Consider the following 12,581-nt stretch of genomic DNA (forward strand, 5'->3'; position numbering starts at 1 on the left):
ATGGCAAAAACCTGACACCAAGTGGAACAGTGTTTATTGTTTTAGATGTGGTTGTAGCTATCATCTAGGGAATTCAAGGTCATGTCCTACCTTAAATAAAGTGTGTGCTAGATGTAACAATAAAGGGCATTTTCCCAGAGTGTGTAGGTCAGCTCCAAGAAGAGTCAATGTTATTCAAGAACACGAAGAGTCATATGATTATGACTATGATGTAAACACTATACTTTGTGTAACTAAAGAGATAAGCACTACAACATTTCCCTCATATAATGTTAATATTAATGGAATTTCCACAAAGGTACTAGTAGATCCTTGTTCATGGTATACCATTCTGCCTCACGCCCTTGTTTGTTCTAATTGGCTAATACAGAACTTACACATCCTGACATTTCACCAAGTGGTTACACTGGTCACAAACTGCAACTTATTGGGCATTTTATTGCTGAGTTGACCTTTCATGAACGCAGCACATGTGGGAAAATGTATGTTACTAAAGTGGGGCAATTGCTCCTAGGCTGGCCACATCAGGAAAAATTAGGTATCAAATTAGATCCTAATGCTGATCCTCCTGTATATTCTGTTGATGTAATTGCCACAAAACCCACCTTGATCAAGTCTAATGATTCTTCCCTGGTTTCTAGAATAAAAGATGAGTTTCCTACATTATTCAATGACAAATTGGGTGAGTACAAAGGTTTTAAACATTGCATAAAAGTACACGCCAGTGCAATACCTGTATGCCATAAGGTAAGGAATGTTCCTTTGTCTTATAGGAACAAATTGAAAGACATTCTCAATGATGTGTGTTGTAAGAAAATAATTGTACCAATAGTGTCATCCCCTTGGGTTTCACCAGTTGCTATTTCCATTAAATCTGGAGGAGATCTTCGTTTGTGCATAGACTTACGCAGTCTTAATAATGCTATTTGTGTGGATTCTCATTCTCTTCCCAACCTACATGAGATAGTTTCCACATTAGCTGATGCACAGGTTTTTTCATGTCTGGATCTTGCTAGGGCATACCACCAAGTTCTTCTCCATGAAGAATCAAAAGATCTGACTGCGTTTATAAAACCAGAGGGTTTGTACAGCTTTTGCAGGATGCCTTTTGGCTTAGCTAGTGCAGCTACTGTGTTTCAAAGACTAATGAAATAAACTCTAGATTGTCTCAATGGAGCTATAGCATTTCAAGTTGATATATTAGTCTTTGGGAAAAATGAGTATGAACATGACCACAATTTAGTAAAAGTTCTGAATGCTTTATCAAATAAAGGTCTAACGCTACGTGAAGACAAGTGCAAATTCAAAAGACAAGAAGTGGAATACTTGGGACACAGTATCAGTGGATATGGAATTAAACCTTAAATGTCACATTTGGAGAACATCAGCAAGGCTCCTATTCCTGAGAACAAGGAACAATTAGTTGCCTTTTTGGGTTTAGTAGAGTTCTATGGCAAGTTTATTCCATATTATGCAACTGGAATTGAACCATTTAGGAATCTGTTTTAAAAAAAACTGAAGTGTAATTGGACTGATACTATGACAGTAACGTTTTCTACTGTTAAGGAGATGATTACTAAGGCCCCATGTCTCAAACCTTTTGTTTTGGCAAACATTGTATTGTGATGGTAGATGCAAGCAATTGAGGACTAGGCGCTGTACTGATTCAAGAGGAATGGAGTAAGGAATGGATTGTAGCATATGCTTCAAGGACATTATGAGAATCTGAACGTCATTATTCTGTGATTGAAAGAGAGCTATTAGCGTGCGTATGGGGTGATGAACATTTTAGACCATTTTTATGGGGGACCAAGTTCACCATCAAGTCTGACCATAAACCTTTGGTTCATATATTATCACTTGGTGGTGGACGTACACTGTCATCAAGATTGGCCAGACTTTCCTCTAGACTACAACATTTCCCGTATTCGTTGGAGTATGTCCCTGGAAAAACTAATGTTCATGCTGACTGTATGTCAAGATTACCCCTTCCTATAAGGAATCAGACAGTGTTGATCCTGATGAATGTGAAGTGGCACATGTTGTGCGTGATGTGAATTTGTTGTTCAATGACAATTCTATTATTCAAGAGCAATTGTGGAATGAAGAAATGGAGAAGGATCAAGAACTTAAAGAAGTAAAAAAGTTCATACTAAAAGGTTGGCCAGAAGAAAATGAGCTCATGAGAGTTTAGTTAGTTATTCCAAAGTTCGAGATGAATTGGCTATAGAGAATGATATTAGTCTACGGGTGATATATGTATTCCACTTTTGGTCTCAGGAAGATGTTTGTTGATTTTGCTCACGAGGGGCATGTTCGTATCTCCATCACCAGGAGACGTCTGAAAGACAGTTTTTTGTGGCCAGGGATAGACTCATATGTTGAGCATCAAGTGAGACTTTGTCATTTGTGTGCTAACAGTGATAAGTCAGCTAAAGCTTTAACTGCTACTCTACAACCCGTGGATTTACCTGCTGCACCATGGAGCAAATTAGGTATTGACATAATTGGCCTGTTTAGTATTTTACCGCATCAACATTCCTACGGTATAGTGCTGATGGATTATTTTTCTAAATGGCCAGAGATTAAGATCGTCAGAGAAGTTACTTCTGAAGTCATTATACAATTTGTAGATAATATTTTCTGTAGGGTAGGCATTCCTCAGGAGATTGTCACTGACATTGGACCACAATTTGTTAGCAAACAGATGGAAGATTATCTAATGAGATGTGGTATAGCTCACAAAAGGATTGCAGTTTTCCATCCAAAAGCAAACAGCCAAATTGAGAGATTTAATAAGGTTGTTAAGGAAGCCATTCAATTGGCTGTCAAAGGTGGGTTGTGTTGGAACAAAGCTCTACAATCCATGTTGCTATCTTATGGAACATCACTTAATGTGGTTACTTTGTTGTGTTCTTTTGAATTATTGAGAGGTCGCAAACCTAGCACAAAACTAGTTCCATGGTGGCTAAGGAACAAGAATAAAACACAAGCAGAATTAGCTGAGATAGATTTCAAGGACATCCGTTGTAAAATGGATGCTTATAAAATCTAAATGAAGGATAATTTGTTAAAAAATAGAACTTTCAGGAATATTTTTGTTCAGGTTGGAGACTTGGTACAGTTGAAGAAAGGTTGTTCTGTACATAAGTGGTGGAAGTGTTTAAGAATGCAGTACGAGTGGAAGATGGAAGTGTTTGCAATTTTAATAGAGTCTCAATTTATAAAGGCAGAAAGGAACTTTGTGATAACACTTCTTCCAATGTATTTTTGGATGTGAATGAAGATAAGGTGAGCAATTCAAGTACAGAATCATCTATTGGTGAACAATGTGTATCTGCTCCAGCATGTCCAACCAGAAGCTCAAGAGCTCGCAGGTTACCGGTAAGATTTTGTTCTTTCTTAACATTTTTTATTTATTTATTTATTATCTTGTTAAGTAAAAGAGGGGAGGTGTGTTATGTGTTTCTATTTGAAGTTGACACGGGTGCATCGGCGCTCATGTCTACTTCAAATGTCATCCCACGTGGGATGTATGTGTTTGAAATAGACGCTGGGGATATAGGCATGGTGGGTTGCGGTTTACCGGCATTCGTACTTGTACTTGTTTGGAGTTGATTTAAAATAAACCACGCTCTGCACAGTACCTGGTTTTCGTCCCTTATTTTTGATTCTATGTAAATGTGAAACTTTCATTGCAGGCAGAATGTCGCACCACGCATTTTGCCGCACGACCCGATACAGGCCACTGCAGGGTGAGCTGCGTTATGCGGTCTACGCCACAATGGGGTATGTCACAGGGCCTCCCCAGGAATTATCTGCACCCACCAGGGTGTTTTTCCCTCTGCAGACAAAGCAGTGCTCCCACCGCCGGCAGGGGAGAGTCTGCCCACAACAAGCTCAGAGCGGGGTAAATACACAAGGTCCCACAAACAGTATTGGCGATTCCTCCCGGGCATCAGGATCCCGGTCTTCCCCCGCCAATCCGTCCCACATTGTAGGTAGCCAGTCATGTATCAGCCAAAGCGTGAATGCTCGGTGATGCCAGGCCCGCTCCGACCCAATAATATTTCTCCGGAGAAAGGGAGCGATAGGTGCACCCTCTGTCATGGCTCCCCAATCCGGCACCGCAGGATCACTGTACGGGCCTCCAGGTGCCGGACAGCCGCATACCCGGGGGCATTCAGCCACGCACAGCTCCCGTCAATGCCTAGACGCCGGCCCACGTACTCCAGCAGGGTGGGTGGACTCTTCCAACAGCAATCAGCTGCCCCCGTCCAGGCCACCAGAGTGCAGGCAACAGGGAGCGTGCACTACTCAGCAACCTACACTGTGGTACTCGCGGCAGCACGTCACTGCCCCCTCAGCCGGATGGGGGAAAGGAGGCCTCCGGATGGAAGCAGGCTCCGCGTCGCACCCTCGAGTGCAGTCAGCCCTAGATTGGTAGCAGGCTGTAGCGTCGTCCCAGGAGCAGTTAGGGAGCCCGTTCTTCCTGCGGGGTGTTTCTCAAAGCGTCATGCACTCGTCAGCCCCCGCACAGCAGGGTAAAATTGTTTCAGCTGCAGGATATTATATGGATAGTGCTGCGGATTGTCGGAGCTCTCAGCTCAGGCGGCCATCTTGGTCGCGAGCTAGCTCAGACTCCCCAAAGTCACAAGTTGAGGCAGACCACAATGGAACTCGGGCCAGCTACAGGGACCCAAAGAGGTCCGCTGAGCAAGAGTACCTTAAATGCTAATTTGTGGAGCATTGTGAGGTCCCACACCAGTGATTTGTCATGCAGCCAAGGTGACGAATCAGTTCAGAGGAGCTGCCGAGCTACGATACGAGGTCCTGTATCGTCATCGAGGATCCCATTGACCAGTGCTTAATATGCAAAGTCTGGCATTGAGGATGCAGGGCTCATTTGAGGCAATGTGTCAGTTCTGAAGAGCTGCGAGGCAGGGTTGCAAAAACCTGCATTGTCATCGAGGCTGCGATCAACAAGAGATTTGAGATGCAAGTGCATGCCTCGGTGAAGCTTTGCACAGTAACTGTTCCAATGTGGATTCCTTTGGATCTGGAGAACCCTTGATGAAGAAACGATGCATCTGTTCTATTCGGGATTGTGCCCCATAGCAAAGGATAATAAATGATTCTGCTGGGTCCGCAAATAGGCTAGTAGAGCACCTTCAAGCCCACGTTGAATGGTCCAGGACTGGGTTGGCATCACTTGGAAGGACAGGACTGACAGACAGAAAAGCACAATTGCTGGGTTCAAGATTGTGGAGCCTTCTGTCCCTGAGGCTCTAGTCAGGAGACAAGCCAACTAGCCCTTGGAGCACCTTTGGGGTCATGGGTTTGATAGTTGCAGGTCCAGTCCTTTTAATCCAGGCAAGAGGGCAGCAGGCAACACAGCAGGGCAGCAGTTCATTCTGAGCAGCAGTCCAGCAGAGTGATAGTACCTCATCAGCACAGCAGTTCTTAATCCTGTCAGAGCACCTATAGGTCCAGAAGTGTACCGAAGTGGTGATTTCTGAGATCCAATATTTATTTCCTGCCTTCCTTGCCCTGGCTGCATACTAACTACAGGTGGTATGCAGCCCTTTGTGTAGATGCAGGATACAGCCTATTGAAGTGTAAATTGGACGGTGCCAAGCTTAAATCTCTCATCCTGCCAGCGGTGTGCCCATCCAGGCACACCTAAGCGTTCTATTGTGTATGGCTGTCTAGGAGGAATACACAAAGCCCAACTGTCAGCTGCACCCAGTCATGTGAACTAGTGGCTTGCTACAGGCACTAAATGGCTACGGCGGGAAAATGCCAACTTTCTAGGTTTAACAATGTGTCATGATCTTTCTAAGTACACTTTAGACTTTCAAGATCACCTTTGAATAATTCTCCAAATTTGGAGCCTATTCATTGATCATTTTTTTTGTAGATAAAGAATAAATTCAATTACATTGATTTAATAATAGTGCAGAAATTATACCTTTAATCTATAACTATAAAATAAGAATTTCTAATGTTTTTGTATTTTATGTTTGGTTTGTATAGAAAGAATAAATAACGTTTGAAAACTATAACAAAGGTTTAACCTTTTTTTCCTTGAATTTCAATGATTTTTTTATTTTTATTAAAAACGTCTTTGAAATCGTAGGGCCTCATTTATGAGGCTGTGTGTCACTCTTACGCCTCCGGTGCTTCACTTTTTGTGATGCACAAGTGGCGTAAAAAATGCAACTTGTTGCGCCATATTTACAAAGTGACGCCTCTAGGTAGAGGCGTCACTTTGTAAACCCCTGCTCTACATTATACCTTCGCCAGGTATAATGTATGCTAGGGGGCGTTTTGATGCAAGAAAGGGTCATGGAAGTGATGCAGTAAAATTTATAAGATTTCACTGCGCCATTTCTTGGCCGCTAAAGCGTCAAAATCTAACGCCTGCTTCATGGCAGGCGTAAGACTGACACAGGCACTAACAACATGGGACTTGCCCATGTGAAAGTACACATTGCTGGAGTTGCGTCACTTTTGTGACACACTCCAGCAATGCGTCACTTTTGCGCCTACAGATACGGCAGAAATACTGACGTATCTGTAACTCCTTGCGACATGATGCGTCATATTATAAATATGACGCATCAATCATGACGCAAGGAGTGCACACTGAGAAGTGACGCATCGCTGCTTTCACGCAGCGATGCATAATTTCTCATAAATGAGGCCCGTAGAGTTTACTGTTGTCCAGTTGAGGGTCATTTGGTGGAGTGTGATCCAGTAAAGTGGAGGAGAATGTTGTAAAGTGTACTTTCACAGACTATAGTGTCATAGAGTGAAATGTTATATACAGTGAAATGGGGTACAGTGGAATAGTGGAGTGTTGTATAGTTGAGTGGCATAGAGTGGAGTTTTTGCATAGTGGACTGGGGGACAGGGGAGTGGGGTAGAGTGGAGTGGTGTAGAGAGAAGTGGAGTAGTGTTGAGTGTAGTTGGGTGCAGTGGTGTAGCATACAGTGGGGTAAATTGTTACATAGTGTAGTGGTATGTTGTATAGTACAGTTGCATGGAGTACACTAGAGTGGAAAGGCACAGTGTAGAGCTGAGTAAATTGTTATAAATTTGAGTGGTGTCTTGAGCAGTATGGTGGAGTAGTGTGTTGTATAATGTTTGTAAGTGTCATATAATGTTGTACACTGGGGTGGAGGTGAATAGAGTAGAGTAAAAGGTTACACAGTGTAGTGCAGCAGCATTTAGTAGAGTACACTGTTGTATAGTGGCACAGAATGTACTATACAGTCTTGTAGAGTGGGGTTGCATAAAGTGGAGTACAGTGTGGTACAGTTGGACGGTGCAGAGTGAAGTGTTGTACAGTAAAGAGTAGTGTAGTTGAGGAGAGTGGCGCAGCATAGAGTAAAGTAGCTTGTTCTAGAGTATAGAGGCATGGAATCAAGTTGGGTGGAGTGGCGTAGTATACAATGGAGTAAAGTGTTGTAGAGTGGAGCCTTGTGTGGTACCGTGGGCTGGACTGCTGTGTTGTAGATTGTCAGAAAGTGTCATGAAGTGGAGTAGAGTGGAGTGTTACAGATTGGATTTAAGTGATGCACAGTGGAGTAGAGCAGTGTGAGCATACTGCTGCTGATACAACTGCTAGTTCTCTTTCTAACAACCTTCATTTAATGAGCATAGATTGGAACAGGCACAGGGATTCACTTACTTCTAGTACTATCCCTAATCCTATCATCCAAACTTTTGAAAATAAAACATCTCTGCAGGTTGGCACCTCATTGACAGAGAGGAAGCTTTTGACTGGAAAACCCTTGCATCACTCAGTTATCTCTGGGACAACTTTGCTTACCTCAGAGTGTTGCTCACCCTTGAATTATCACTTTCATCAATCTAGCGATCACCGGAAAACCAACAAGTCTATTGTCATGGTAAATGTCCCTAAATTGAAGCCAGGCACTTTGCAGGACACTGATGTACTAATAAACAAGGTCATTTATTGGGTAGGGTCGGTGCAGAACTGCCTATCTATAATAAAAACTGATATTATTTTTGCAAAAAGCCGTCCAATTAATACATCACTTTACAACCATATCCATGTTGTCTTGTCCTCCAACCTCTTGGCTGAAAACCTCATAAATTTTTAACAACGTATCTGCCATCTTTCCGGGAGCAATCAATTGGGATATGGTTAAAGCGTTTGCCTCCCTGCTTGTTTGCATGGGGGGGTCAGCCCAGTTTATGGACAGGTCCAGCGTCCACGGATATTACCACCTCCTCTCTTGCTCCTCCATCGCCCATGTATGCACTTGATTGACTATGTAATGACCTGGGACATAGCACCTGCACACCAGTAAATGGTAACCCTGAAATGAATGAAATATGCACATCGGAGGAAACCTGGGTAAAGGGAATTACAAAAGACACTTCTTAAACTTTTGTAACAGGTGGCCCAGTTCCTTTCCTAAGCACTAGTAACAACAGGGATAATCCTCACAAAGGGATTTGTTTTAACAATGAATCACATATTATGGATGATAGTAATTATATTAAAATCCGCGATGAGCCCCATTGTTCGAGTAATCGTCCATGGCTTAAACTCAACTCCTAAGGCAGTGCTTCTATTCCAACTAGTCTAAATCTTTTATCCTGGAATTTAGCTTGTCTAAATACAAATATATGTGATCCCGATTGGTAACTGTACATTATAAAGTATGATCTGTGCATGTTCCAAGAAACATGGGCTACAGAGAAAGCTTACATAGGCAGGTTTACCTCCCTTAGTGTAAAACTGCTAAGCATTTTGGTAGAGCAAGTGGAGGGCTTCTAACTTTGATTAAGAATGAACGTTTTAATATAATAACTCACTTGGCAATTGATTGCCCTGATCTAATGGGGATTATACTTACCTTACCCTCTGGCATTTCGCTGGCCCTATTTAATATGTTCGTTAGAACAGTAAAGCCAAAAGATAAATCCCCTATTATAACAGAGTTAGATATTACACTGGATACCGTACATCCAGATATGAAAATAATAGTGGCGGGGGTTTTAACACCTCATTTGAACCCTGTACTTTTCTAAAAGAGATTACCGTAGAGGAGGATGAGCACTGGGGTATTCCAGCATTGACAGTACCATTGAGGAAATATCTTTCTTTTAGTGCATTACAAGTAGCCTCGCTGATAGCTAGCAGAGGACTCTCAGGTACATGCATCATTGTTGCCATTTGCGATTCCTTTTAATTGCGAATCCTTAATTTTCCTTAATAGCGAAAATTAAGGATTCGCAATTAAGGAATCGCAAACGGCAATGCATCAAAAAAAAATCACAATTATTTTAGCGATTCCTTATTTTTCCTTAATTGCGATTCACAAATTGCGAATCGCAATTAAGGAATCCCTTCCCATTGATTCCTAAGGGCCGAAAGGCCCATAGGAATGAATGGGAAGACAATCTCAATTTGCGATTCGCAATTAGCTAATCGCAAATTGAGATTGCGATTTGAAGGATGCAGGGGTGTCCAAAGGACACCCTGTTGCACCCCTGAAATCAATCTTTGCACATATGTTGTGCACACACATGCCCTAAGGGCATGTGTGTGCACAACATGACAGTTTGAAAAATGCACAAAATTGCATTTTTCAGCTTTTTCGCAAATTACCATGAGGTCAACCTCATGGTAATTTTTTTCTCCTATTTTCGAATTCGCAATTTGTTTTAGGTGTCATGCATTGTATTTAAGGAATCACAAATTGCGATTCCTTAAATGCAATCGCATTTTTAGAAATCTCTAAAAATAGCGATTTATTGAATTTTGGATTGATGCATCCAAATAGTGATTTAGGAATCGCAAACGGCCGATTTTTGAGATTCGCACCGTTTGCGATTCCTAAATCGCTTGCTGCATGTGATTGTTAGAGCTTTACATGGATGCACCATCTCCGATCCGAATGGAGCAACAACATTTAAAAGGGGAACATACACCAGCATTATTGATTATGTATTGATCGATGTGAGATTGTGGCCACTGTTGGCTGATAAGGAAGTTAATAGAAGGTCTGATGCACAACTCTTTCAAGGTGACTTTTTATGGTAAGCCCCTGAAACACTGGAGTAACATTTTGTTTACGGTTGTTCCTGCCCCAACAGTAACTAACAATCGCTGCTCTGTTAAATGGCCAAATGTCCTGGCAAATCAAAAATTATATTTAGAGTTATACAAGCAATTTGTTGCTTCCATAGCCCATTATGAGAAGATAGAAGCAGTTGATATTCTTATCCTAATCATGCACAGCCATCTGTTTAGAGCGCTGCAAAAGGTTTTTTTTACAAAGAGGTGATTGCTACAAATATCAAGCACTCCAATGAAAATGCATGGTTCGACCCAGCATGTAAAATGGCAAAGAGTTTGCTGAGGTTGGCTCTTATAGAGAGGGACAGATCTAAAATGTGTATGGCCAGAAGCATTTATAAAGCTCGATTGAGGCAGGCCAAACGAAACTGGGAGGTTAACTATTGGCACAATCTGCTTGTTGTTGTAGAATTAAAGACTACCGTACCTTTTGGAAATTAGTAGTGTCAAATAAACTTGAAAGTGTGAGAGCACCCTGCTACACTATTTCCCCTGATAAACAGGTGGCCAGGCCCGGACTGGCCGTTCCAGGCACTGGGCAATCCCCCGGTGCGCCTCAAGGGTGGGGGCCGGTTTTGGGCCCCTGGGGGCCGGTTTTGTTACAGGGCCGTTTATGCAGCATAGCTGCAAAATCGGCCCTGCAACAAAATCGGCTGAAAATCGGCCCTGGCAAAGAGCTCAGACCTCCCCCGGGGGGCGGCCGAGCACTTTGCCGAGGCCGGTTTTGGTTCCCAGTCCAGCCCTGCAGGTGGCACATTTTTCTGCCCTTTACACCGCAAATGAGAATAATGATTCTGGCAGTGCCAATGGGAAGATTTTTTCCACCCCATTACATGCTGCAGATCAAGAGGTAGATACTACTCCACTTTCCTTTAGTCTCGAAGAGATTGTTAATGCAATAGATCCGCTCAAATCGGCCAAGGGTCCAGGTCCAGATAAAATCCCAGAGACCTCTTTAAGACCAAGCCACCAATGTGATCAATTAATTTTAATCTGCTAGCAAATGTCATCTCAGAAGGGGGGTAAGTACCTGAATCCTGGAGGGGGAGCTGAGAATATAATTATATTTAAAAAATGTCTGCCCTACACCTGTAGCATGAAGCTCTCAATATAGGCCCTGCCAGCCAGAATATAGAAACATGTTAAGTTGACCAGACCATACTGTCTCAATTGGTCTTTCTAATATAGTTGGCCCAAAATGCTTCTCTGCTCAACTCATTTCGTCTGAGACACAAAGCTTCAGCTCAAGTCCCCGAGCCCCCACTCTCTCCTTGCACAAGATGTGCACGTCTTCTCTTCCACATATTGGGAGATAGCTAACCACAAGAACATGGAAGTCCTCAAATTAAGAAGGACATCACGAAATACCTATAGGTGGGGGCATACTTGCTCTTTCATTTTACTGTAATTCTGCTTGCTCAACGCAAACCAAGGCAACAACATGGCATGATAACCTAACCTGTGACCTTTTAGAAAGTTCCGCTTTTTAAAAGTGTTTATAATAAATGTCTCAAAATTCTTTTTCGTCTACAGTCTAGCAGAAGTTGCCCCACTGAAGACACCTTTTTACATCAGAATGTCACTGCTACATTTTTAATATATCCGAAGACTTGCAGTTAAGAGTGCACGTCAATGTTCCAACCCCGTGATCTGTAGTTCCACACTAAACTGTTTAAACATGTGATCCACTCCTCATTTGGGGAACCACAGTCTCAAAAACCTATCTTGAGTCCTGGTCTATTTGAGGTGGTAGCACTTCATTGTAGATTGACATCTTTGCCTTTCTCACTCTCTCTCTCTCTCTTTTCCCCTTCTTCACTCCTTGCAGGAAGTGTAGATCATACAGATTATTGTTTTAGCATGATGTAGCTTATCATTTGAGGTGTATCTCGAAGTGTGTCTTTTTGCCACCAAAGCTTCTGTTGAAATCTATAAGAGAAAATGTTTGCTGAAATGTGATTGTGCCATTGATACTTTTTTTGTTTAAGAATGCCTTAAAATAAAAGTGTCACTTCAACTACAGTGCCTAAGTTTCACACAAGTGTCTTTTTTATTTGGAGGTAGCAGCCCCCCGGGTCAAATTAAGCTGGGTACGAAAAAAACACACTCCAACAAAGCAATCCAGCCAACTACAGGCCTATAAGCCTGATTGATAATGCCCAGAAAATTTTACAAGACAAATTTTGAATAAACTGATCGTGTGGGTAAAGGCTAATAAAATAATGTTGCCTCTCCAATATGGTTTTAGGCCATAGGTCAGCACTATTGATCAGATTTTTAGATTCTCGATTTTATATTGGAAAACAATTATTGTAAAGCGACTAAAGCTCTCTGTAGCTTTCATAGATCTTAGAGCTGCATCTGATCTTATTCCAAATGTAAAACTATGGCAAGCCCTATTAAACCTAAGAGTTCTCTGTAATCTTGTACAAGCAAATTGCAAATTAAGCAAATTGAATGA

The sequence above is a fragment of the Lissotriton helveticus genome, chromosome 5_1 (genome assembly GCF_964261635.1).
Source record: "Lissotriton helveticus chromosome 5_1, aLisHel1.1, whole genome shotgun sequence".
Classification (NCBI taxonomy): Eukaryota; Metazoa; Chordata; class Amphibia; order Caudata; family Salamandridae; genus Lissotriton; species Lissotriton helveticus.